Source organism: Anomaloglossus baeobatrachus, chromosome 2, assembly GCF_048569485.1.
Source record: "Anomaloglossus baeobatrachus isolate aAnoBae1 chromosome 2, aAnoBae1.hap1, whole genome shotgun sequence".
Lineage (NCBI taxonomy): Eukaryota > Metazoa > Chordata > Amphibia > Anura > Aromobatidae > Anomaloglossus > Anomaloglossus baeobatrachus.
The window spans coordinates 594662226-594689547 of record NC_134354.1 but is presented as its reverse complement, the minus strand read 5'-3'; positions in this window follow the sequence as shown (position 1 = coordinate 594689547).

The following is a 27322-nucleotide window of genomic DNA, read 5'->3' as shown; positions in this document are numbered from 1 at the left end:
TCCGGGATTGGCTCAGGTGGCTCAATCTCTCCTGCCATTAGCTCTAGGGGGAACCTGTCAGGGTTACACTCTGTCCCTATACTGGTGACCCCTACTATCTTGTGGCTCAGAGTCTGGTTCAATCATTTCAATCATACACCTCGGAGTGCTGGGTTGCCTCCCACATAATGTCCAGAACAGGGGCAAGTCTCTTCCCAAAATAACATCATAAGGGAGGGTTTTCGTCACCCCCACTTCATGTTGTACCTCTCCACATGAGGTAGCAATGGTGACCCTTTCCATCGGGTATTCACGGAGGTCTCCATGTATACAGAGTACCGGTATTTTGTGTCCTGTGGGGTATTTCCCCGGAGACTAAGCAGGCATGTACAAGAGTCACAACACTTCCTGAGTCCAACAAAGCCTCTGCCATATTGCCATTAACACGTACAGTTAGGTCCAGAAATATTTGGACAGTGACACAAGTTTTGTTATTTTAGCTGTTTACAAAAACATGTTCAGAAATACAATTATATATATAATATGGGCTGAAAGTGCACACTCCCAGCTGTAATATGAGAGTTTTCACATCCAAATCGGAGAAAGGGTTTAGGAATCATAGCTCTGTAATGCATAGCCTCCTCTTTTTCAAGGGACCAAAAGTAATTGGACAAGGGACTCTAAGGGCTGCAATTAACTCTGAAGGTGTCTCCCTCATTAGCCTGTAATCAATGAAGTAGTTAAAAGGTCTGGGGTTGATTACAGGTGTGTGGTTTTGCATTTGGAAGCTGTTGCTGTGACCAGATAACATGCAGTCTAAGGAACTCTCAGTTGAGGTGAAGCAGAACATCCTGAGGCTGAAAAAAAAGAAAAAATCCATCAGAGAGATAGCAGACATGCTTGGAGTAGCAAAATCAACAGTCGGGTACATTCTGAGAAAAAAGGAATTGACTGGTGAGCTTGGGAACTCAAAAAGGCCTGGGCGTCAACGGATGACAACAGTGGTGGATGATCGCCGCATACTTTCTTTGGTGAAGAAGAACCCGTTCACAACATCAACTGAAGTCCAGAACACTCTCAGTGAAGTAGGTGTATCTGTCTCTAAGTCAACAGTAAAGAGAAGACTCCATGAAAGTAAATACAAAGGGTTCACATCTAGATGCAAACCATTCATCAATTCCAAAAATAGACAGGCCAGAGTTAAATTTGCTGAAAAACACCTCATGAAGCCAGCTCAGTTCTGGAAAAGTATTCTATGGACAGATGAGACAAAGATCAACCTGTACCAGAATGATGGGAAGAAAAAAGTTTGGAGAAGAAAGGGAACGGCACATGATCCAAGGCACACCACATCCTCTGTAAAACATGGTGGAGGCAACGTGATGGCATGGGCATGCATGGCTTTCAATGGCACTGAGTCACTTGTGTTTATTGAGGACATAACAGCAGACAAGAGTAGCCGGATGAATTCTGAAGTGTACCGGATATACTTTCAGCCCAGATTCAGCCAAATGCCGCAAAGTTGATCGGACGGCACTTCATAGTACAGATGGACAATGACCCCAAGCATACAGCCAAAGCTACCCAGGAGTTCATGAGTGCAAAAAAGTGGAACATTCTGCAATGGCCAAGTCAATCACCAGATCTTAACCCAATTGAGCATGCATTTCACTTGCTCCAATCCAGACTTAAGACGGAAAGACCCACAAACAAGCAAGACCTGAAGGCTGCGGCTGTAAAGGCCTGGCAAAGCATTAAGAAGGAGGAAACCCAGCGTTTGGTGATGTCCATGTGTTCCAGACTTAAGGCAGTGATTGGCTCCAAAGGATTCGCAACAAAATATTGAAAATAAAAATATTTTGTTTGGGTTTGGTTTATTTGTCCAATTACTTTTGACCTCCTAAAATGTGGAGTGTTTGTAAAGAAATGTGTACAATTCCTACAATTTCTATCAGATATTTTTGTTCAAACCTTCAAATTAAACGTTACAATCTGCACTTGAATTCTGTTGTAGAGGTTTCATTTCAAATCCAATGTGGTGGCATGCAGAGCCCAACTCGCGAAAATTGTGTCACTGTCCAAATATTTCTGGACCTAACTGTACCTTGCAGAGATGGGGCTCCTCCTCCATAGTGACAGTGCTTACGGCACAAACAGTAAGGGTATACATTGATTCCCGGCGAGCGTACCGGCAGTCCATGGGTTTTGATGTGAGCGGGCACTGTGCCATCATATGCCCCAGCTGATGGCACCACTAGCACATAACAGCAGAGGTGTCCCTATTCTGGGTGTCTGACTTTGAGGAACCGGGACCCCGGCTGACCTTAGTCTGGGGTTTACTCTCTGCCAGGGCTGGAGACGGGGCAGCCCCCGAGGAGGGATGGGACTCTTTCGCCGACTGTGTAGGGGGCATGTCCCTATGGAGTGCCCGCCGTGAAGAGTCCTGGACCAACTCCTGGGTAGCTGTGTAGCATTCCACCAAACTCACTAGTTGGTCTAGGGTACCGGGATCCCCCTGGCCCACCCACCGTTGAATGGGAGCTGGCAAAGTCCGCACAAACCGTTCAATCACGACCCGCTCAATCATCTGTCCAGGGGTCAAGGTCTCCTACTGGAGCCATTTTTTTACAAGGTCCAGTAAGACATGGGCCTGTGAACGTGCAGGCTTTCCCTCCACAAAGGACGGCTGATGCACTCGCTGGGCCCGGAGATAAGTGTTAACCCCCATTCGTGCAAGGATCTCACTTTTCAGTGCACCATAGTCCTGGGCATCCTCCGTACTGAGATCCAGGTAGACTTTTTGGGGTTCACCCACCAAGAACGGGGACACGACATCAGTCTAATGGTCGATAGGCAATTTCTCTCACTCAGCGGTCCTCTCAAACATGGAGAGAAAAGCTTCTGGGTCGTCTTCTGCACTCATCTTTGTAAGTGCCGCCCTTACCCTGTACTGGGCCACAGGAGGAGCTGGATGACCTTGCGTTGCCGCTGGGAACGCATATCGCAGAGCTACAAGCTGCTGAGCCAACAAGATGTTTGTCTCCTGTTGATGAACTAACGCCCGCTGCAGCTGGGCATTGGTTTGTTGCTGCTGAGAGCCAGTTTGTGCAAAAGCCTGCTGTAATTGAGCACTAGACTGGGCCAGCTGCTTTACATGATCCTCCATGGTGCCTGCTGGGTTAAACTGTAGCTTTGCAGGCTTGATCATGAACATGTGGAAACTGGGTTGTTGCCCCTAGCAACCAGGCTGCAATGCCCGCATTCTCCACCACAATGTGAGGTAGCAACGTTGCTTGGGCAAAAACGGGAGGCAGTGAGGCAGCAGCTTGTTCACCCCAACAGTCAATTTATTGTTGCAGCATAAATAGATCCAGCTTTCCACAGTCAAATAAAGTCTCTTCCGGATCACAGCCGGTGCATATAGACAAATCCTAAAAGTCTTGTTACCTTAGGACCCCGTTAACTGCAGGGATCTGTTTAGGTTCTTCCAGGCTCCAATGCTGGACATGAGGATGTTACAAAACCTGGACTGGGGAAGGAATCCGTCTCTCTTTCCCAGTAATAGCTATAGCAAACTCAGAGGGTTTCCAGACACATTCTGGGGGATACATAGCGACCTTCAAATATTACCCCTGTCACACCTCACACCCCCTACACTGTCTCTGTCCCTAGGTCTGGGGGAGGAGGGGGCCTGGGATCCACCTAAACTCTCTGCTTACCTGGGGGATTAGTCATTCTGGGTGAGAATTACAAGAGAGAAGAAGCAAGATTGATCCTCTGAGGGAAAAGCTAACACTCCAGAGAGACTCTGAGAAACCCCAATTTATCGATAAAGAACTGCTGGAGGAGTGTGACTGATCCCCGTGACATTTATGCCATTACCGGACTATTATACCCTCTTTGTGGTGGATTATGTTTTATGAACCTTCTGAATTGCATGGAATAAATGTTTTTTTGGATTGTTCACTCATCTCTCGCTCTGTTGATTGTGTGATATGGGAGAAGGACCCCATCACAACTGGTGGCAGCAGTGAGATAAACAGAGCGCAGTCCAATGGAGATCCACCCACAGAGTGAGTACAGAAACTGGACTGCATCCAGTCTACAGGAGAGAGCCAGGGATCTGGGCCTGAACTACCAGGGACTGAGTAAAGAAGCCTTAATTGATCTACTGGTGGGTGTGAGCCTGACCACCTCCTCCCAGATGTCTAGTTGACAAACGCTGTGGGCGGGGATCCCTGCCCCAAAAAGCCAGTGGTTGGTGTGGTTCGAAGAAGAGATGGCAGCTCTGGGCCAAGGTGTATATCAGGAGTATACTGTAAGTAGGCGGCTGCTTGCCGAGCACATCTCAGACAAGAAGCAAAGGAGTCCGACAGAGGGAGTAATGTGAGTTGGAGTGTAAACCCAGTGATCCAGGAGCCTGTACAAATTACCCGAGCAGACTTCAAGCCATTTGAGGCTTCCGGAGATGTGGAGGGGTTCTTCAAGGACTTTGAGCAGCAGTGTGCTGTGATGGAGGTGCCCCACTCTGGCTGGATGCGTTTGTTAGTGCGACTTCTAAACGGAAGCCTGGCAGAGGCTTATCGCACCATTGACTCACAGCGGAACTGGGATTATAACATTACAATGTTATAATCCCAGTTCCGCTGTGAGTCAATGTAAGTAAAGTAAAGTAAAGCCGACTATCCTGGAATACCATGCTATCACCTCAGACTCACATAGGGTACAGTACCGAGATCTCCCATGCACCACGGGGGGATTGTTTAGGATGTATGCCCATAAGATGTCCCAGGTATGTCGGAGATAGTTGGAAGCGGAAAATGCCTTCACTGTAGAAGACGTTATGCAGGTATTTCTTATAGAGCAATTTCTTTACAAGTGTCCCTCAGAAATACAGGAATGGGTCAGGGAGTGCACGCCATGCACCTTGGATAGAGCTACAGCCCTGGCTGATGAGGCCCTTACTATCTGACCGCAATGTAGGAGGCTTCTGGACAATAAGCCACAGCCTGCTCCTGCACCCCGGCCCTCTCCAGTTATATCTGCCCCTCCAACCAGCCGCAGACCGATGGCAACCACTGCTCACAATCCTGGGCCCCAGCAGTTCCGACCACGCCCTGTGGGAATCATAGGGAGCAGATGTTATGAGTGTGGGCAACCTGGGCATCTGCAATTCAGTTGTCCTGCAAGGACTCAGAGGGAGGCCCATGCACCTCCGTCTCGTCCGGTGCAACTTGTGCACTCCATCCTGCCTGAGGAAGAGCTACCACCACCTCCACCGGAGTGTACCACAAACCCCTGAACCATGGACTATCCATAGCTGAGCAACATGGACTTAAGTGAGGTGGCCAGAGGTCTGTGTAGACCTCATGCGTACTCACTTATTAAGAAGGAGGGAGACGTTGTGATGGTGGAATATGGGTGGTTGTATATCATGTTGTGTAGGTTTGTATTTTAGGCTTGGTACTCTGTCCTTTCTTTGTATTCCTTGTGTGTACATTGTATTGTCTGTAGGTAATCACCCCCTGTAGTGTTTCTGTTCTAGGTCTGGTGGAGGGTGGCCTGGGATCCACCTAAACTTACCTGGGGGATTAGTCATTCTGGGTGAGAATTACAAGAGAGAAGAAGCAAGATTGATCCTCTGAGGGAAAAGCTAACACCCCAGAGAGACTGTGAGAAACTCCGATCTCCCTGAAAAAGGACTGCTGGAGGAGTGTGACTCATCCCAGGACATTTATGCCATTACTCGACTATTTTACCCTCTGTGTGGTGGATTATGTTTTATGAACCTTCTGGATTGCATGGAATAATAATTTTTTCCATTGTTCGTTCATTCTCTCGCTCTGTTGATTGTGTGATATGGGAGAAGGACCCCGTCACACCTAACTATTCATAGTCGTAATACTCATAACTATTCATTCTGATTAGTGTGTGCAATGCAAGTCAATGGGGAAAACTCGCAAACTAACGAGTGACCCAAATGCCATACTATTGGTGGAAGTAGCGAATAGTACGGCATTTGGGTTACTTGTTACTTGCGAGATTTTCCCCATTGACTGGCAATGCACATGCTATTCGGAACAAATAAGTAAGTAGTAGACAGTACTCGTTATGAGTATAGCTAGTACGAATAGTTAGATACTCGCTATACTCTACTCAATTCCAACTGCTTTGGGGTTGGATATGGGCCCACTTATCTGTTGGTACAACTGCACACGTTGTACCAATGATAAATCTGCCCCTGGCCCAGCCATATAACATACAGATGAAGATATACCATATATAGTATTGGCAGAACAATTAGTAGATACATATAAAATCAATACCTGAAGAGTGTTATTAGTAAGTTAGGCACTAAAAACTTTTTGGGAGAAAAACGTTTGTTTTTAGGCATTTTTATATTTCAGCTAAATTTATGACTATTTTTTTAAGTGTGGGAGTGTTTTATATTCTCCAGATGTTTTCGGCTTATTAATCATGTGAGAATATTCAAAATGTCACAAGTTATTTTCAAAGTTGTACTTCAGTTTCTTAGTGGAGTACAAAATATGTCTATTTATTATTATTATTATTATTGTCAGGGATGTGTGACACTTTACTCAAATACTGCACAAATGAAGCAAAAAGAGCAAAATGTGAAATTACATCAAATTCATCAATTATTGTGTGCCATATCAATAAATTTAGTCACAATTCATCAACTATGAAAAAAGAATTACAAAACAAAAACGTGACTTTAAAACTATAAACAAGGAATCATGCCTAAACATATGAAACGTCAGATAAGCATTAAAAAACTATTATAGGCCTAGGTGTAACGATCGCAGTCACAGAGGTCACAACAGCGACTGGACCCGGGGGTAGAGGTAGAGAAAAATATCCTTCAGTTAAACAAAAGGAAAAATCTTTATTATCCAAAAGTTAAAAATAACTACACCACAATGTTAGGCAGAAATCACGGGGAATAATCACTAGGGACTACGTGTTTCGGCGTTCTTTCACGTCTTCCTCATGGTCCATGACCTAACATTGTGATGTAGCAATTTTTAACATTTGGATAATAAAGATTTTTCCTTTTTTTACATCATTTATCATTTTGGCCTGCTGGTTTCTGAATTCTCTTTCCTCCTCATCTTATGTGGCTGGCTCCTACCCTTCTCCGTACAGACTTTTATCTATAAGCTTTCATCCACAAAAATTTGCAACACCTGAAAGCTGGCAACTCTTTTTATTTTTACATAAAATAATAATATCACTCTCTGTGTTGCAGTACAAGAATTATCTCCCAGTTTGTGCCCAATACAATAATTATGTTCCCATTTGTCTACAAATCAGCAGGGAGAGTTACAGATGAGGTGCGGGGTGAAGCGGCGTGATGATGTCATCACACTGGGACTCTGCACGTGAGGACATCACCGCCTTGGTCCTGTCTGCCGGCAGACTCCTCAGCATCCAAAGATAGGTGAGTATGGTTTTTTTGCTTGTGGAGAGATACTGGGAGCCATTATGCACTGTGGGGGAAATACTGGGGACCATATTACAGTGAGGGAGGGATGGGGAAAAACTGGGGGTCATATTACAGTGTGGGGCAAACACTGTGGCCATATTACAGTGTGGGGGAAATATCTGGGGCCATTAATACAGTGTTGGAGAAATGCTCCGGGCCATCATAGAGTATCAGTAGGACTACTGAGGGCCTTCATTCAGTGGAGGGTTACGGAGACCATCATACAGTATTGTGCTTTTGGTGCCCTTTCCATTTCACCCGTAACATTCTGATTTTTTTGGGATCTGGGACTGTGTGAGGGATTATTTTTTGCATCCTGAGCTGACATTTTTAATTATACCATTTTGGGCTAGATGCAATGTTTTATCGTCTCTAATTGCATTTTATTGCAATGTTACGGCGACCAAAGTAACACATTATTGTGGTGTTTTGATTTTTCTTCTCATTACACCCTTTACCAATCATATTAATTTAGTTTATGTTTTGAGAAATTGGCATTTGTAAACTCGGATACACCAAAAATGTGTTTGTTTGTTAATTGTTTTGTTTTCAATGGGACAAAATGGGAGTGATTTGAACTTTTGTGAGGGGGGGTTACATTTTTTTCATACTCTTAGAAACATTTTTTTTACTGGTCCCTTAAGGTTACTTGCAGCTGCGATTGATTGCATCTGCTGTACTGAGCGGTGCTTCAGCATCGCTCTGTATAGCATAAATGCTGTCTTCCTATGAACACCGCAGATCATGAAAGCTTAAGATTAATGTTGCTTTATTTCATGCACAGGTCTACGCATTTCAGGAGACACAGCTCCCTTCCTCAGGACAAACTGGCAAAGAACATCAAATGGAGATTTGATGTTCTTTGCCAGTTTGTCCTGAGGAAGGGAGCTGTGTCTCCTGAAACGCGTAGACCTGTGCATGAAATAAAGCAACATTAATCGTAAGCTTTCATGATCTGTGGGTCATTGGCGCGACTTTGAAACCCATCTCTACTACTCTCTGTTATCTGCCTTATGGGGACCGCTGCCGTGGCTTGGAGTTACATGCTGTTATAGGAGTTGTGACTTTCACAACCCCTTTTGGTGAGTAGTATTGCTCTTTTCCTCACCCTGTATATATTGGGGTAAGACCCTATTGCGCTTCTTTTTCCACAGTTTCTCATTTCCTATGAACACCAGCACTCAGTCAGCGTTCTTAGGAACTATGTCATGTCATTGATAGGGGTCATCAGCTGACCCATGTCTGTCATGACAACCCATTGACTCTCCGTGATCATGTCACAGGGCTGCCAATGGGAATGGGGAGTGACGTGCTTCCTGCAGGCACACATTAAATACCACTGTCAGAGACTGACAGCGGGGTTTAATGAGTTTACTGGCAGTGGTAGATATACTGTCAGAGGCACATGTCAGCTGATCATATCAGTAGACATGTGTGGAAACATGTATAAAAGGTCATGAAGAGGTTAGAGGGAACCCTAAAGGGAAACATTATTTATCTGCAGACATAGGGTCAATTTTTCCCAGTAAACAGCCTGGTTAGTTGGCTTAATGGAAAAGTGTTGGCTACAGAGAGAAAATTAAGATTTATTCTCCCTTCTACCACTCCACTTCCTGTCATAGGAACAGTGCAAGATTTCGATATAGTTACCTTCAATACAAAGTAAACGTGCTGTACTATCTCGATACTTGTATTTTGATATATTCCAAGGAGTCCAACCTCTGGTCGGGCTTCATACAATGCCAACATGGCAGCAACACATGCAACCTATAAGCAACCCACAATAAGAGAGACTATTGGAAACTGGTGAGTGCATGCACTAAATTCTGCTGTGAGTGATTGACAAGAGCATTCAAATACCTCAGGCGAGGTTCACACTTCCGTTGTTTTGCTTCCGTCAGGTCCGTTGTTGCAGATCCGTCATTTTTGAGATGTCAGCTGACGCAACGGATGTGTAATTTCACAGGATTCCGTTCACAGGAATCCTGTTAAAAAACTGATCAGTCGCATCCGTTACATCCGTTGTGCATCCATTCTGTGACGGATTCGTCGTGATCCGTTTGTGTTTGGGACAGCCCACTGGGTGTGCCAAACATGCTGGGCATGCTCAGTAGAGCATGACTAGAAAAACTGTGGAAATAGCGCAATAAGGTCTTACCCGGTATATACCGAGAGAAGTGGAAGATTTGCACTCACCTCAAAGAGTTGTGCCAGTCACAACTCCTGTATAAGCATGTGGTATTAAGGTGAATTCTGCTGCAGCCCCCATGGTAGATAACAGAGAGTAATAATGGAGAAGGGGTTTATGCCGTGCTATTCACCAGGCACAAGGACGAGAAGATATTCAATGTTCCGTTATTGTAGCTTGAGTCTACGCGTTTCAGGAGCTCTGCTCCCTTCATCAGGACATAAGGCACAAAAATATGTTAATTTTATGCCTTATGTCCTGATGAAGGGAGCAGAGCTCCTGAAACGTGTAGACATAAAACCCCTTCTCCATTATTACTCTCAGTAGAGCATGACGGAATCCAGCACTGGATTCCATCATGTGACGGATTACGACGGAATCCAGCACCATAGACATTCATTATAGCTTGTGACGGATTGTAACGGACACCTGCGGAGTCCGTTTTTTTTCCGCTCCAAAAAACTTTACATTCAGCGTTGCTCCCGCCTGATGGTCAGTCACTAAACGACTGATCCGTTTGCAGCGGATGCAACGCAGGGCCATCAGTCACAATCTGTCGCTAATAGAAGTCTATGGGGAAAAACTGGATTCCTGCAAAATATTTTGCAGTATACCATAATTCCTCAAGGTGACGGATTGTGACTGATGCAAAACAACAGTGTGAACCTAGCCTAAAACAGTATCAATCAAAGCGAGCTCTGATCACTGCTGTTACAGGCAGCCAACATCTGCCCGTTATGGAGCGAGTTCAGCTCCTGAACTTTCTCCAACAAGCATATCTCTATGGTGTTATAGATATGACCAGGTGCATGAAGAGGTTAACTTGTCAGTCCCTAAACTTGGAAAGACAAAAGAAAATCCCACAGATGTGAATGAGCCCTTATAGATTTATTAAATCTGCTCCAATTAAAGATGAGTGGACCATGAAAGTTCGGTTTGGCGGGTTCAGCCATACTTTAGATAAAGCTTGGTTTGTGACCCGGATTTTACCTGAACTTCAGTGGAAGTCACTAATTGGGTAGTTTGGATCTCTGCCCACATGTAGCAAATCATAAACAGATCACTTCCGGGGATGGGTGGGCAAGGGTTTTACATTTTTTTTGAGGGGCGCATCCTATATCTGATCTTTCAGTTGTTACCCCCAGTTCGAGCCAATCAAACACTGCAAGCGGCTCGCACTATAATGAGCACCAAGCATACCTGAGCAGAGTGATGCTCGCGCAAGTGATTTGCATATGTAAAGCAGCCAATCTCTGAACTGAAACTCTGTTTTTATTTTAAATTCTGTTTGGTATGTACACCGAACCTGCTCATATCTAGCCCCAATGATACAAATGATATGACACATCACAATACACTATTTTATACATGCAACTTACAAAAATACATTTATTTCCAGATACTCAGATACATACAATAAGTAGTTGTGTACATATAAATGTACACACATACGCAGACATGCACACATACAATACGCAGACATGCACATGTATAATACACAGACATGCACACACAGCATGGAAACATACACATATACACCACACAGACATGCACACACATGCACAGACATGCACATAATAATATGCAGACATTAACAAATTCAATATGCAGACATGCACAAATACAGTGCAGAGATATGCACACACATACGCAGAAATGAACATATACCTATGCAGACATGCAACATAAAGACATGCATGCATACAGTGTGCAGACATGCATACACATACACATGTACATATAGTATGGAAACAAGCACATACACAGTACACAGACATGCACACACAGAATGCAGACATGCACACACAGTACGCAGACATGCACACACAGTATGCAGACATGTACAGATACAGTACGCAGACATGCACAGATATAGTACACAGACATGTACACATACAATACGCAGACATGCACACACATACAGTAAGCAGACATAGGAACACACACAGACATGAACTCATATGCAGATATGCATCCATACCCAGATATGCACACACGTAAAGACCTAAACGCACATGGAATGAAGACATGCACATAAACAAACATAGATACAAAAGCACGTACATAGATATGTACACATACAGACATACACATGCTTGAAGACATAATCACAAAGATACATATAAACTGACATAATTATATACACAGTCATATACAGTGGTATACAGTTACTGACAGAAGTTCTGTCGCTTATCCATGTTATGTAAATAAAAGCTTATAACCTGACTTTAAATTCATCCATTGGTTTCATAAATTACTCCTTTGAAAGCTAAAACCCTCCCAAATTTGGTTTAGGTTATGAAAATAAAGTTACAGCAAAGCTGAAATATTGATCATTTAATGAACACAGAAAGGTCAGATTTTGGCAAGACAAAAGTTTTGTCGCCCACAGAAAGCAATGTGAAATTCAAGCAAATAATTAACTTCTAATACAAAGATATGTTGCATAACATTGGTGAATGAAGTTGTGGTGCTATTAGAGCCATATTTAATATTTTGTGTGACTTCCATGAGCTTGAAGGACTGCATCCATGCGGTTCAACAATGATTCATACAATTTATTGATGAAGTCATCAGAAATAGCAAAGAATGCAGTCTTACATGCCTCTCAGAGTTCATCTAGATTCTTTGGTTTTGTCTTTTAAGCTTCCTCTTTCATCCTACCCCAAACATGCTCAATGATGTTCATGTCTGGTGACTGGGCTGGCCAGTCGTTGAGCACCTTGATCTTCCTTGCCAGGAGGAACTTTGTTGTAGAGATGGATGTATGAGATGGAGCACCATCCTGCTGCAGAATTTGATCCCTTTATGATTGGAAATCTAAGAGGTAGCTAATACTTCTTGATATTTAAGGCTATTGATATTGCCTTCCACCTTGCAAATGTTTCACACACCCCCATACTGAATGTAACCCCAGACCATGATCTTTCCACCACCAAACTTAACTGTTGTCTGGATCCATACGGGCTCCAGTAGGTCTCCTGCAGTATTTGCGGCAGCTGTGGTGTAATTCAACTGAAGATTCCTCAGAGAAATCCACCTACTGCCACTTTTCCAGCATCCATCTGTTTAACAGACTGTGGGACTTGGCACATGCCAAATGGTTTTTTAATTGCCTTTTGTTTAGTGATAGCTTCTGGGCACTGATTCGACCAAGGAGGCCATTTTGAGACAGAATCCTATAAACTGTTCTAGCTGACAAAGGGACTTGAGGTGACCAGGCCTTTTGGAGCTCTGGTGCAGGGGAAGAGGGGCTGGCTTTGGATTTCTAACCAACAAACATTCCTCCTGAGCAGTTTGTCTTGCGGGGTCTGCTGGACCTGGGCTTGTCAAAACATCTCCAGTCTCGTCATATCTTTTTTTAATTCTTTGTACTTGACGCTGAGACACATTAAAGGTGCCAGCCACCTCTGCAATGGATCTGTTCTTCAGCCTATTGATAATCAAGACTTTGCTCGCAGGGTGGATTTTTGTCATATTGTCAGAGATCAAGTTGCAGTTCAACTGAAGGTCTGGGGTGCTGGGTTTCTTTTTATACACACCCACTAATTAAGCGATCATTTAGTGAGCACAGGTGAGAATGTAAACTAGGATTGGGTGCATTATCTGACAAGGCAACAAAACTTTTGTCTTGCCAAAATATGACCTTTCTGTGTTCATTAAATGATCAATATTTCAGCTTTGCAGCAACTTTATTTTCATAACCTAAACCCCATTTGGGAGGGTTTCAGCTTTCAAAATATTAATTTATGAAACCAAAGGATGAATTTAAAGTCAGGTTATAAGCTTTTATTTACATAACATGGATAAGCGACAGAACTTCTGTCAGAGACTGTACAGTCATGGCCAAAAGTTTTGAGAATGACACCAAAATTATATTTTCACATGATGTGTTGCCCTCTGGTTTTTAATTGTGTTTGTCTGATATTTACATCACATACAGAAATATAATTGCAATCATATTATGAGTACCAAAAGGTTATATTGACAGTTAGAATGAGTTAATGCAGCAAGTCAATATTTGCAGTGTTGACCCTTCTTCTTCAGGACCTCTGCAATTCTCGCTGGCATGCTCTCAATCAACTTCTGGATCAAATCCTGACTGATAGCTGTCCATTCTTGCATATGCAATGCTTGCATTTTGCCAGAATTTGTTGTTTTTTGTTTGTCCACCCGTCTCTTGATGATTGCCCACAATTTTCAATGGGATTAAGATCTGGGGAGTTTCCAGGCCATGGACCCAAAATCTCTATGTTTTGTTCCATGAGCCATTTAGTGATCACCTTTGCTTTATGGCAAGGTGCTCCATCATGCTGGAAAAGGCATTGTTTGGCGCCAAACTGCTCTTGGACAGTTGGGAGAAGTTGTTCTTGGAGGACATTCTGGTACCATTCTTTATTCATGGCTGTGTTTTTAGGCAAGACTGTGAGTGAGCCGTTTCCCTTGGCTGAGAAGCAACCCCACACAGGAATCATTTCAGGATGCTTAAAAGTTGGCATGAGACAAGACTGGTGGTAGCGCTCACCTCTTATTCTCCTAATAAGCTGTTTTCCAGATGTCCCAAACAATCGAAAAGGGGATTCATCTGAGAAAATGACTTTACCCCAGTCCTCAGCAGTCCACTCCCTGTACCTTTTGCAGAATATCAGTCGGTCCCTGATGTTTTTTCTAGAGAGAAGTGGCTTCTTTGCTGCCCTCCTTGAAACCAGGCCTTGCTCAAGCAGTCTCCGCCTCACAGTGCGTGCAGAAGCACTCACACCAGCCTGCTGCCATTGCTGAGCTAGCTCGGCACTGCTGGTAGTCCGATCCCACAGCTGAAACAGTTTTAATATACGTCCTGGCGTTTGCTGGTCCTTTTTGGGCGCCCTGGAGCCTTTTCGGCAACAATGGAAGCTCTCTCCATGAAGTTTTTGATGATGCGATAGATTGTTGACTGAGGTGCAATCTTTGTAGCTGCGATACTCTTCCCTGTTAGGCCATTTTTGTGCAGAGCAATGATGGCTGCACGTGTTTCTTTAGAGATAACCATGGTTAACTGAAGAGAAACAATGATACCAAGCACCAGCCTCCTTTAAAGTGTCCAGTGGTGTCATTCTTTCTTAATCATGACTGATTGTTCGCCAGCCCTGTCCTCATCAACACCCACACCTGTGTTAATGGAACAATCACTAAAACAATGTTAGCTGCTCCTTTTAAGGCAGGAATGCAATGATGTTGAAATGTGCTTTGGGGGTTTAAAGTTCATTTTCTTAGCCAATATTGACTTTGCAAGTAATTGCTGTTAAGCTGATCACTCTTTATGACATTCTGGAGTATATGCAAATTGCCATTAGAAAAACTTAAGCAGTAGACTCTGATAAAAATTAATATTTTTAGCATTCTCAAAACTTTTGGCCATGACTGTAAATAGAAATACACATCATATATGGACACACAGAAACACAGACACATTAGAGACATTTTTAGCATGGGGAAGACGGCAACAAGCATCGCTCACCTACCCCTGCTTTTCATCCATTGCATCCCATGGCTGTGTACCTATAGTCGGGACCCAGCATTTCATTGCCCTTATTCAGATTGAGGTCTGTTTTGAGATATAGTAAGGATTTAATACTAGAGATTGTTAGGTACTGTCCCGATTTGGGTATACATTGTCGCGGTGGAATGGTTTTACGCTTTTTAGATCAAAAATAGTGTTTGTTAAGTACCCTATGCTTATTTATATGCCCTGTGCTTATTTATATGCACTATGCTTATTTATATGCACTATGCCTTTATTACAGTAGAGTATATGTTCATATTATTCTTTCTTTGGGTTTTCTTTCTCTCACGACCAGTGTGAACATGCGCTTATACATCCATGTGTAACAACTCACGCTCCGGCTCATTTTTCGCATTTTCTGTGCAAGGTGTGCAGTATAACGTCCATCATTTTAGTAGACATAGCCATGCACTGTACAGTCATCTCTGCTTGTAGTGACACAGCCGGGCCGGCACTGAACCTTTGATTTTGCTTGTGTGCCGACCCAGCTGCATCACTACTAGCATACCAAGCCACACAGAGCACTATGCGAGGCCATATCTATGAATGTAACAGCCATCATGTAGAGCGCTGAAGGAGAAAGAGGCAGCTACACCTCACTTCACTTCATCTACAGCTAAAATATTTTTTGCTAATAATTATGAAAAAATTATGAAAAACATTACAATTTTTAGTTTGGAAAAAATTTGAAAAATCATCAAACAAAATAAACGTTACTGGTATTCCAGTACAACTTGTGCTATAAAAAATATAAAAGAATGGTGTGGGTTTTTTTCCTCTATTGAACCCTTAACCCCTTCACAACTGGGTGATTTTGCATTTACTAGTTTTCGGGTTTTTCCTCCCCTTCGTCCAAGAACTATAACTTTTTTTTATTTTTCTATCCACATAGCAATGTCAGAACTTGCTTTTGTGAGACACTTTTGAATGATACTATTCATTTTATAATACGTTGCTCTAAAAATCAGGAAAAACAATTCAAGTTTCATTTCACAACTGTTTCTTGAGTTTTTTATTTACATTGTTCATTGTACGGTAAAACTGAGCTGGCAATATGATTCACAGGTCAGTACAATTACACCGATACCAAACATGCATAGCTTTTTTTTTGTAAGTGGTGAAAAGAAATTTGGGAGAAATATTTTTGCATGTATCATCATTTTCCGAGACCCGTAATTGCTTTCAATTTTCAGGATGTGGGGCTATGTGAGGGCATACTTTTTTACGCCAAGCTGATATTTTTACTGAAACAGTTTTAGGGTAGTTATGAGGTCTTAATGGCCTTTTATTGTATTTTATTGCAATACTGAGGAGGCCCAAAAAAATGTAATTTTAGCCTTTTTACTTTTTTCTTATTGTGCTGTTTACCAATCTAATTAACTTATTTTATACTTTGATAGATCAGATGCAACGATACCAAATATTTGTATTTTTTTAATTGTTTTATTTTAAGTGGACAAAAGGGGTGTGATTTGAACTTTTGTGAGGGTTTGTTATTTTTTTTCATATTTTTAGAAACCTATTTTTAAAAATTTAAAATGTTACTGTATTTGTTATTTCCATTAAGGAACTTGAAGTTGCCATTGTCTGATCGCTTGTGCTATACATAGTAGTGCATCCACACTGCTGTGTATAGTTAAAATCACAGTCTCATAACAACGCCTTCTAAACACTGGCTTTCACAGGACTATTGTTATTACAGGCATGGAGTTCATCTGCAAACCTCTGGCTGTCATGGCAAGCCATCAACCCCTGCCAGTGTGTGTTAAATGCAGCTGTCAAAAATTAACAGCGGTATTTAACAAGGTAACATTTATGGGCAGAGCTCTGCTCCACCCCAGGCTGTTAAAGGCACATGATGATTGATTAAATCAGCCATCATCTGCTGGGAAAGATGCAGGCTCGGAGTGCGAGCCTGAATCAATGGCAAAGACACAACCTGTGATGTACTGTATATGTGTGCCAAAGGTCATAAATGGGTTAAAAATGTTTACATAAATGAACCAATGTGTATTGCAAAATGGCTGTAGCTCGTCTCCCCAAAAACAAGTACATAACAAAAATGTCATTCTGTATATGCATGGTTGTCCATATGTGCATATTTAAAGCACCTCTCCAGCATTTTTTTTTTCAGGACTGAAGAGATGATTTAACCAAAAGCCCCTGCCCTAGGTGTTATACTTACCCTCTGGCGTTCTATCCTTTTTCTGGCGCCATCTTGTGACTGTAACTTCTAACTGGTCGGAAGTCAGAAGCTACGTTACAAGCTTTCAATGCAACTCTCTGAGTGCCTAACACTAATGGGAGCAACACTGAAAACATATGAAGGGTGAGACAGGGGCAGGAGACTTCGATTTAAAGCATCATTCCAATCACTGTTGAAATCCCAGTTATTTGTGATAAAAAAAATCATACTAAGAAAAATCATTTCAGAACTTTTTCCACCTTCAATGACACCAATAATCCTCAAGGTAACTGAGAAAAAAACTTAAATATTGTTGAGTGGAAAAAAAATAAAGAAAAATTTAAATAATTTGTTTCTCAAATATGCATACTCTCAAAGGGAACCAGTAACACGAATTGGCAACTATAAGCTGCGGCCACCAATACTAGGTCCTTATATACAGCATTCCAGAACACTGTATATAAGAGTTTAGGATGCTCTGTAGAACGTAAAATTCACTTTTATAATACTCACCTAAGGAAGCGGTCCAGTCCGATGGGTGTTGCTGCTCTCCGGTCCGGTGCCTCCTCTCTGCTGCAATCGCAGACCTACTTTTACCAAGGCCAGTATCGATGACATGTCCTATGTCATGCACACAGGCCGGCATTGCGGTCCTCCATAGGCGCACTTTAATCTCCCTGAGATCAAAGTACTGTAATGCGCAGGCGCAAGGAAAGGAAGACCGGCTGCACATGCACACTACAATACTTTGATTTGCCCTGAGTAAGGTAGTTCAAAATGCACCTACGCAGGAACGCAATGCCAGCCTGTGTGGATGTCGTAGGATGCATCATCCATACTGTGCTGGGTAGAAGGAAGACGACGATCGACGCAGAAAGGAGGTGCCGGACCGGAGAGCAGCGACACCCATCGAACCGGACCACCCCCTAGGTGAGTATAATAAAAGTGATTTTTACATTTTACATACAGCATGGCCTGGGCTCTTGTATACAGTATTCTGAAATGCTGTATATAAGAGCTCACTGTTGGTGGCCGCAGGTTATAAACGGAAAATCTGGTGACAGATTGCCTTTAAACTAATACTTTGTTGAAGTACCCTTTGGATTTATAACAGCATTCAGTTTTGTGGGCAGACATCTCATTAACATGGCACAACTGGAATTGGCAATGTTTGCCAAATCTTCTTTGCAGTAGTGCTCCAATATTGCTTGAAATCTGTCACATTGTGAAGGCATCTTCCTGTGCACAGGATTAGATTCAATTGGATTAATGTCTCGGCTCTGGGTTGTCCTTCCAAAATTGTGATCTTCTTTTGTTGAATTGGAATTATGTTTAGAGTCATCATCATTCTAAAAGGTGAAATTCGTCTTCATCTTCATCATTTTAGTAAAGGCCTGAAGGTTTTGTTGCAAAACTGACTGGTATTTGGAATTGTTCATAATATCCTCCACATTGACTAGTGTTCACCTGCTGATAAACAGCCCCAAAGTATAACGCTGCCTCCTCCTTGCTTTGCATTGGGTTTTGTTTTCTTTTGGTAATTCCAGTGGTGGCATTGTGGCAAATATACCTTTTGCAATTTTGGCCAAAAAGTTCAACCTCGGTGTCACAAGGCTATAACACGTTTGTTTTTCCCATGTGCTTTAGAAAAAGACTTAAAGTAGATTTGGGCAAAACATAGCTGGGTTTGAATTTTTTTTAAAGAAAATGCTTCCATCTTGCTTACCTACCCATCAGGCCAGACATATGAAGAATACGCAAAATTGTCAAATGTGGTACAAAACCAGTACTTGTCAAAAATTCCTGCAGCTATTTTAGTGATGCTGAAGGCCTCTTGGCAGTCTCGCCGACCAATTGTCTCCTTGTCTTTTCATCAATCATTTTATTTTTGAGGGACGTCTAGTTCTAGTAACATCACTGTTAATGTTGTTGGTGAATGTCTTAATCTTCACACTGTTTCACAGTATATCTACTGCCTTGGAAAAAATTTCATACACTTCTCCTGGCTGATAACGTTCAACAATGAGCTCTATTTGCTGTTTTCTAAGCTGTTTACAGACAATGACTTTTCCTGTAAAGCAAAACTAAGAAAATGTCAGGAAAATTCTACTGGAACAGCTAAACTTTATATGGGGTTATTCAGAAATCACTTTAATTGAAGGCAGCTGTGCACTGACTACTGTTTAATTCTAAACACAACCACATCACAAATTATAAGAAGGTGTTCACACTTATGCAACTATATTATTTTAGTTTTGTTAGACATCATGATTTGTTAGACATTATGATTATTGTACAGGTGTGTCTTAAGCTGGCCACCATAAAAGGCCACTCTAAAATGTGCAGTTTTACAGTATCAGGGGAGTCAGAAAATCATTCAGTATCTGGTGTCACCACCATTTGCCAGTCTGCCATCTGCCCTGTACGGTAAAAACCAGGATTCATCCATGAAGAAAAAACTTCTCCAACGTGCCAAAAGCCATCAAATGTGAGCATTTGCCCAATCAAGGTGGTTACAATGACAGTCAGGTGGAGACACCGATGAGGATGATGAGCAGCAGATGAGCTTCCCTGAGATGGTTTCTGAATGTTTTATTTTGTGCAGAAATTCTTTGGTTATGCAAATTGATTGTTTTAGCAGCTATCCGGGTGGCTGGTCTCAGACAATCTTTGAGGTAAAAATGCTGGATGTTGAGATACTGGGCTGGTGTGCTTATGAAGAGGGGAGCTGTCTGATGGCTGGCCTTGCTTCCCCTTACTTCTGTATATGAGGATGAGTGCAGATGTGTTGTTACCTTCAAGAGTTACCCCATGTGTCCTTGTAGGACTCCTCGTCGTAGATGGGGAGGGGACGGCAATAACCACACGACAGTCTTAATCAAAATAACTGGAACTTCTTTATTCTGCTTAATTCAATTTCCGTTCTTCTGGTCCATAGGACCTTTGTGCTGTGTCCTTCGTCCGTTCTTCATCGACGCCTTCCCCCGTCCCGGATGCGCAGCCCTCCTGGTACCAGTACGAGATCCCACTGAAGTCTACAAGCCAGAGTGTCTCACTAGTCCGAAGTCGATCTTCCGCCTGTCAGCAGGGTGAGGTCTTGACACCTTGTGAAGGGGTTCCCTCCATCTCAGGCAGGCTCTAGCACGATTCCTGCTACTCAACTAACTAGATTTTTTTCTCCACACATGCTGTAGCCCTCTGCTTACTCCTCCCCCCTATCTCTGTCTCTGTAGCAACCCTCTCTGAACTTTCTGTGTTTCCTTGTTCTAACTTTTATGGCTAACTACTCCCATCCTCCACCACCTGCTCTGCTTGTTCTCTAGTTCCACGATTCCTAATGCTATACCTAATCTTACATCTATACCTGGCCCTGTACTATACCCTCTACCGAACACAGCACAAGGGACCAATACATGTTAAGCACAATATTTACAATATGTAAAGCTACCCTAGTGGTGACCGCCAGGTAGAGCAAAACGACGCACTCCTTCGGCTCTGCTACATCTTATCTTTACTATGTAGGAGAGGGTGCTATTCGCCGTCCTCCTACACTTACACATGGTCTGCGGTTGTGAGGCTGGTTGGATGTACTGCCAAATTCTCTGAAATGCTTTTGAAGATGTCTTATAGTAAAGAAATGAAGATTCAATTCACAGGCAACATGTCTGGTGGACATTCCAGAGTCAGCATGCCAATTACACGCTCCCTCAAAACTTGCGACATCAGTGGCATTGTGCTGTATGGTAAAACTGCAGATTTTAGAGTGGCCTTTATAGTGGCCAGCATAAGGCACACCTGTGCAACAATCATGACATCTAATCAGCATCTTGAATCTTGATATGCCACATCTTTGAAGTCTATGGATTATCTCGACAGAGGAGTAATACTCACTTACACAGATTTAGGGCGGCGTTACACACAACGATTTATCGTGCGATCGCATGAGCAATCGCACCTGCCCCCATCGTTTGTGCGTCACGGGAAATTTGTTGCCTGTTGCCCACAAAGTCGTTTACCCCCGTCATACGTACTTACCTCCCAAACGACCTCGCTGTGGGCGGCGAACATCCTCTTCCTGAAGGGGGAGGGACGTTCGGCGTCACAGAAACGTCACACAGCGGCCGCCCAATAGAAGCGGAGGGGTGGAGATGAGCGGGATATAAACATCTCGCCCACCTCTTTCCTTCCGTATTGCTGGCGAGATGCAGGTAAGTTGTTGTTCGTCGTTCCCAAGGTGTCATACGGAGTGATATGTGCTGCCTCGGGAACGACGAACAACCAGCGCGCAGAAGGAGGAATGACATTATGGAAATGAATGACACATCAACGAGCAATGATAAGGTGAGTATTTTTGCTCGTTCACAGTCGTTAGTAGCTGTCACACGCTACGATAACTCTAACGATGCCGGATGTGCGTCACGGAATCCGTGACCCCGACGATATATCGCCTGATATATCGTAGCGTGTGACACCACCCTTACACAAATTTGCAAACAATATTTGACAGAAAAAGGTCTTTCATGTACATAGAAAAAGTCTTCGATCTTAGAGCTCATGAAAAATGAGAGAAAAAAATAAAGTGTTGCATTTATATTTTGTTCTGTATAAGTGTGCCTAATTTAAATAGGCATGTGAATATGCATTTTTATATGCAAACAAAGCCTGATAGAAGAGCGGGTGCCCAGATATGAGTCCTGCACAGGGACCCTACTCAGTCAGTGTCCGCCTGTCTTTCTGCATATAATGGTTGCATATAACATCCAAGTAATTGTAAGTAGATATTACAATTAATACAGTATATTGTTGTTGCAATACTACTCCTAAACAGATTCAGTTATGCATATGTATAAACTTTTCACATAACAATACTGCCTCTTTTTCTTTGCCAATCACAGATGTTTTACTGGTAACTTGGCAAGTCCTATAAACCAGGAATATATTTTTTTTTATCAGACAATATGTCAACTAGAAAAATGTTCTTTCTCTCTGAGAGATAATGTGATTTCCCCTTTAACCAAAATTAAATTTGTTAGTTAAATATTACTATAATCTTCAATATACCAAATATCTTATCCAACATTGGCCTGAAATATTGGCTTGAGTTCTAATTTTCTTTTATTAACAGTAAAAATCAAATCTTCTGATGATTAAAAATGACCGCAATCTGATTAACCACAAGTTTTAAAAGCTCTTCAAAAAGTAAAAGTGCTTTGCTCGTGCATATCGCTTTTTAATTAGCTAATTAATTTTCTTTTGGTTGTATTACAATATTTGAAACATTCTTAATGTCCTTAGTGGAAAACACACCGTTTTTGATAAGCGTTGAGGTATGACCTAGTATACAGACCTGCAGAGCATTGCATTGGATACCAAAATTAAATCATTGGTAACATTAATCAATTTTTGCAGCCGGCAAGATGAATTGATTTATATAATTGAGGCTTTACTTAATTAAATAGGAATTTTTTGAAGATTCACCCTATAATTAGGACTTAAATGTTTATTATTCTTTTCTTTCTTCCTCAACCAGGACAAACAGAAAACCAATATTAGACAATATATGCATCAGTATATGCAATGTTTCATTCCATACAATAAAAACGTTCCTGGTTTTACCATATTTTTTTAGTGTTGTGAAAGTTAATCCAAAAGTCAACGTCAAAAGGGACAGAATGGACCAATTAAACTATTTTACATATTTCCAAAAGTTGTCAGGTTCAGTTATGACATAAACCATTTCTTAATTATTTTGACCTCCTGAATTCAAGTTGAACAATTAATTTATTTATCTGGCTTTTGTTTCTATGATATCAAAAAGTTTTCCTTTTACTGCTACATATAATTAATGCATAAAAGTTTCAGTAGTTTGAAACATTATTTTTTGCAAATATAAAGATGTAGAATATTTTGTTGTGCCAATTTTTGTACAGAAATTGCACAACAAATTGGCTCCTCATTTATGGACAACTCTTTTTTTGCTTGTCTCTTGTACTCCTGCATCAGATCATCTCTTACCATTGTCCAAAAATAATCTGCAAGCATTAATGGATTCCATTTTACATGATTTCTTTCGCTACAACTTCAATATCTTAGTGAAACCGCAGTTTGGACTAAAAAAGTCTAGTTGTGAATGTAAGAAATTAATTTTTAAGGACATGTTAAAGCCAAGATCCTTATACAACCCCTGACAAAAATGAGAATAGTGCTGTAGCCAGCCTCCTAACTAGTCAGGGTGAGTTTATGGCAAGCGAGGGCCTTGGCACATGATCGGCGATGGGGTGAAAGAACCCATCTAGTAACATGAAGGGGGGAATGGAACAACCTCAGGTGAGTGTAGAAGGTAACCCCGCTTGTCATGTCGGCATACTTGGGATGCCGGCATCTCTCTGTACCTTGTGCAGTGTACCTGCTTTCCTCTTCTCTGCCATCCACATATAAGTGCAGTCCCCAGCTGTTGCTCCCTGTGGATGCCCACGTGATGGTCGGCTCTGCTCCCACCTAGGCTGCAGGTTCTTGCACATGTTGTGTGGGGTTTCCTGCTCTCCAGCCTAGGGGGCGCATGTGCACACTTCCTCATCTTTTATAGGGAGATCTGCGCACCTTGCTAAGGTGTCCCCAGCCTATTGCTTGAATGCACCAGCTATTTAAGGCTCCTCCCCCTGATAGGAGGTACAGAGCATTTTGTATCATTTTTTGTCTAACTGGCTACCGGAGGAACTGCAGTAATACCAGTCCTGGCCGCGGTTACCTGCACTGAACTCCGGAGCTCTCAACTGAGCTCAGGAGTGCAACCCGGCTTGTTTGCAGCTGAATGCAGGTTACCGCACCCAGGACTGGTATTACCGGAAACCGCCGGTAATACCAGTCTTGGCTGTGGTTATCTGCATTGAACTCCGGAGCTCTCACCTGAGCTGTGGCGTGCAGCCTGGCCTGTCCACAGCTGTCATGGACTGAACTGTGATAGCCTGGGAATCAGTCATCACTCACAGTTCAGTCCTGCAAACCCGCAGCTCAGTCCAGGCTCCACTCTGGAGCTCGGGTGAGAGCTCTGGAGTTCAGTGTAGGTAACCGCATCCAGGACTATTACTGCAATTCCCCCAGTAGTCAGTCTGACACTGTTTGTATGTGTCTTGATATGTTTCCTGAAAGGCTGGTGTCTTCTGTTCCTGAGTCCAGTATACTCCCTGAATCTGGTCACCTGTCTGAAGCTGGTATCCTGTTTACAGTCCGGTTAACCATTGTCCCGGGACTTTAGGTATCTGCATATTCAGGGACCGGCGTATCTGGATACTGGTATCCCCCTGGACTCCAGCCTGGTCCTGTGTCCTGTATTTGTGTTCCTGCCATGTGATGTACCCTGATATCCTGCCGTGTGATGTACCCTAATATCCTGCCATGTGACGTACTCGAAGCCCTGCTGTTACCCGTTATCCTGCTGTGGGATGTACCTGAAGTCTTCTATGTCCTGTGAAGAATAAATTTGTATTTTATGTAACCTGAAGTGGGTCCACACTTACTGCCTTCCTCGACACAGCTTCCCTCTCCCTAGCGTCAGGCCCCACCATTGTATCATGTTCCTGGTTTACCCTGTTTGTTGCGGCACTCTCTGGGGGTTGCCTTTTTCCTGGCGGGAACCCGATAGTCACTGCATGACATTATAACCAACCCAGATTTTTTTTCCTTAAATGGATCCTGTGGAGGCATTGGCAGGATGGTTGCAGAGCCTGTCCCTTTATCTGGCAGGCCTGTGATCCAGGGTTTTGTAGCCAGAGCAACAGGCTGTGGGTCTGGTAGCCAGCATTACTATACCCAAACCCAAAGTATTGCTCCTGGATAGATTTTTGGGAGGGCTGGATAAGTTTTTGCTTTCCATGAAGCCTGCAAGCTTTATTATAATCTCCGCACACACTCCTCCGGGAGTGAGCAACAATGGGTGATGATTGTGATCTCTTGTATCCAAAGAGACCCTCAATCTAAAGGTGATGTCACACACAACGACGTCACTGCTACGTCACCATCCCGTCGCTGTCGCTGTGTGTGACATCCAGCAACGAGCTGGCCCCTGCTGTGAGGTTGCCGCTTGTTGCTGAATGTTCTGCTTCATTTTTTGCTCGTTGCTCTCCCGCTGTGAAGCACACATCGCTGTGTGTGACAGTGAGAGAGCGACAAACTGAAGCGAGCAGGGAGCCAGCTTCTGGCAGCCTGCGGTAAGCTGTAACCAAGGTAAACATCGGGTAACCAAGGGAAGCCCTTTCCTTGGTTACCCGATATTTACCTTAGTTACCAGCGTCCGCCGCTCTCACGCTGCCTGTGCTGCTAGCTCCCTGCTCCCTGCACGCCAGAGTACACATCGGGTAAATAAGCAAGGGTTTGCTTATTAACCCGATGTGTACCCTGGCGTGCAGGGAGCCAACGCTAAGCAGTGTGCGCTGGTAACCAATGTAAATATCGGGTAACCAAGTCCTTGGTTACCTGATATTTACCTTGGTTACCAAGCGCAGCACCGCTTCCACCCGTCGCTGCTGGCTGGGGGCTGGTCACTGGTCGCTGGTAAGATCTGCCTGTTTGACAGCTCACCAGCGACCATGTAACGACGCAGCAGCAATCCTGATAAGGTCAGGTCGCCTGTCGTGATCGCTGCTGCGTCACTATGTGTGAACCCAGCATTAGGCCTTTTGTCTTCTGACTGACTCTCTGTTGATTGGGTCCATCGATGAGTTTTTTTCAGCCCCAGGCCTCATCTATGACAACCCTGGCTGGGTCTTCATTATTAAGTCTCAGCTACGCAATCTCCAGCAGGGACACCGGCCAGCAGAGAAATTTGTTCTGAATTCTGAATATAAGCCATTGACACCAGGAATGATCTGACCCTTAAGAGCCATTTTTGCCAAGGTCTGTCAGAATGGCTCAAAGACATATTGGTGTTATATGAAACTCCTGAGATATTACAGGCTGGCATGGCTCTTGCCATACGTATCAATAGACGCCTAAGAGATAGACCTATGATGACTCTGACACGCCCACTCTAGGGCCGGGGGTACTTGGAACCGGACCGGACTAGTCCTGGGATGTCAGCGGTGGCGGTGCTTGGCTCCGTGACCCTGATGGTGTCTTTTTAATAAAGGGGGAGATGATGATGGGAGTTATAGTTAATATTAAATAAAGTACGTGACGCCACTTGTGGTGTGCGCTATGAGAGGGAGCCGCCGCTGCGTAGTCTCTCACGGCTGAGGCTGTTGGTATTGAGCAGCTTGAATGTTATGGCCCTCTGCAAGTAGAGCTAAGCCCCAGGGAAGAATGATGATGGTTGTAGTATAGTGAAAGTTGGTGATGCAGAGGTGCGGGAAGAATTCAGACGACACAGGGACTGCGGTTCAACTTGTTCGTTACTCACTGATTCTGTGGTACCGCCACCTGCCTGGTGCTGGTCTCTTCCAATAGGGGTCTCAGGTGATCCTGTGTTCCTTTGATCCCGATGACGGTGGTGTGACCTGGTGAGCTCTTCCTTCATGCACCCTTCTGTAATTGGTGCGTCCCTGTGGCCTGAAGCATTTTGGGTTCCCCTCCTGGTCTCGCAGTCCTGGCCTGTATGTCAGGCAGCTCGAACCTCTCAATGAGTTGGACCTCTGTCGCAGTTCCCAGGTTCCCTCTTTGCTGCTGTGCCCCAAATGCTAACGTTGGTGAGGAACCTTGATGATCCCCTCACCTAGCAGATTTAATAGGTGAGCCTAAAGAATCCTACTGAACTAGGGCTCTGCACCCTACCTGTGCTCGGTCCCATAAGTACTGACACTGTACTTTCCCCAGCGACCATACTCCTTTACCCTACCAATGTCACTCTTCGTGTTTCCACTGGACCAGAGTCTCCTTACACCCTCCCTGACTCAACGTCAACTACTGACTGACTTTCAAATGTTTTTG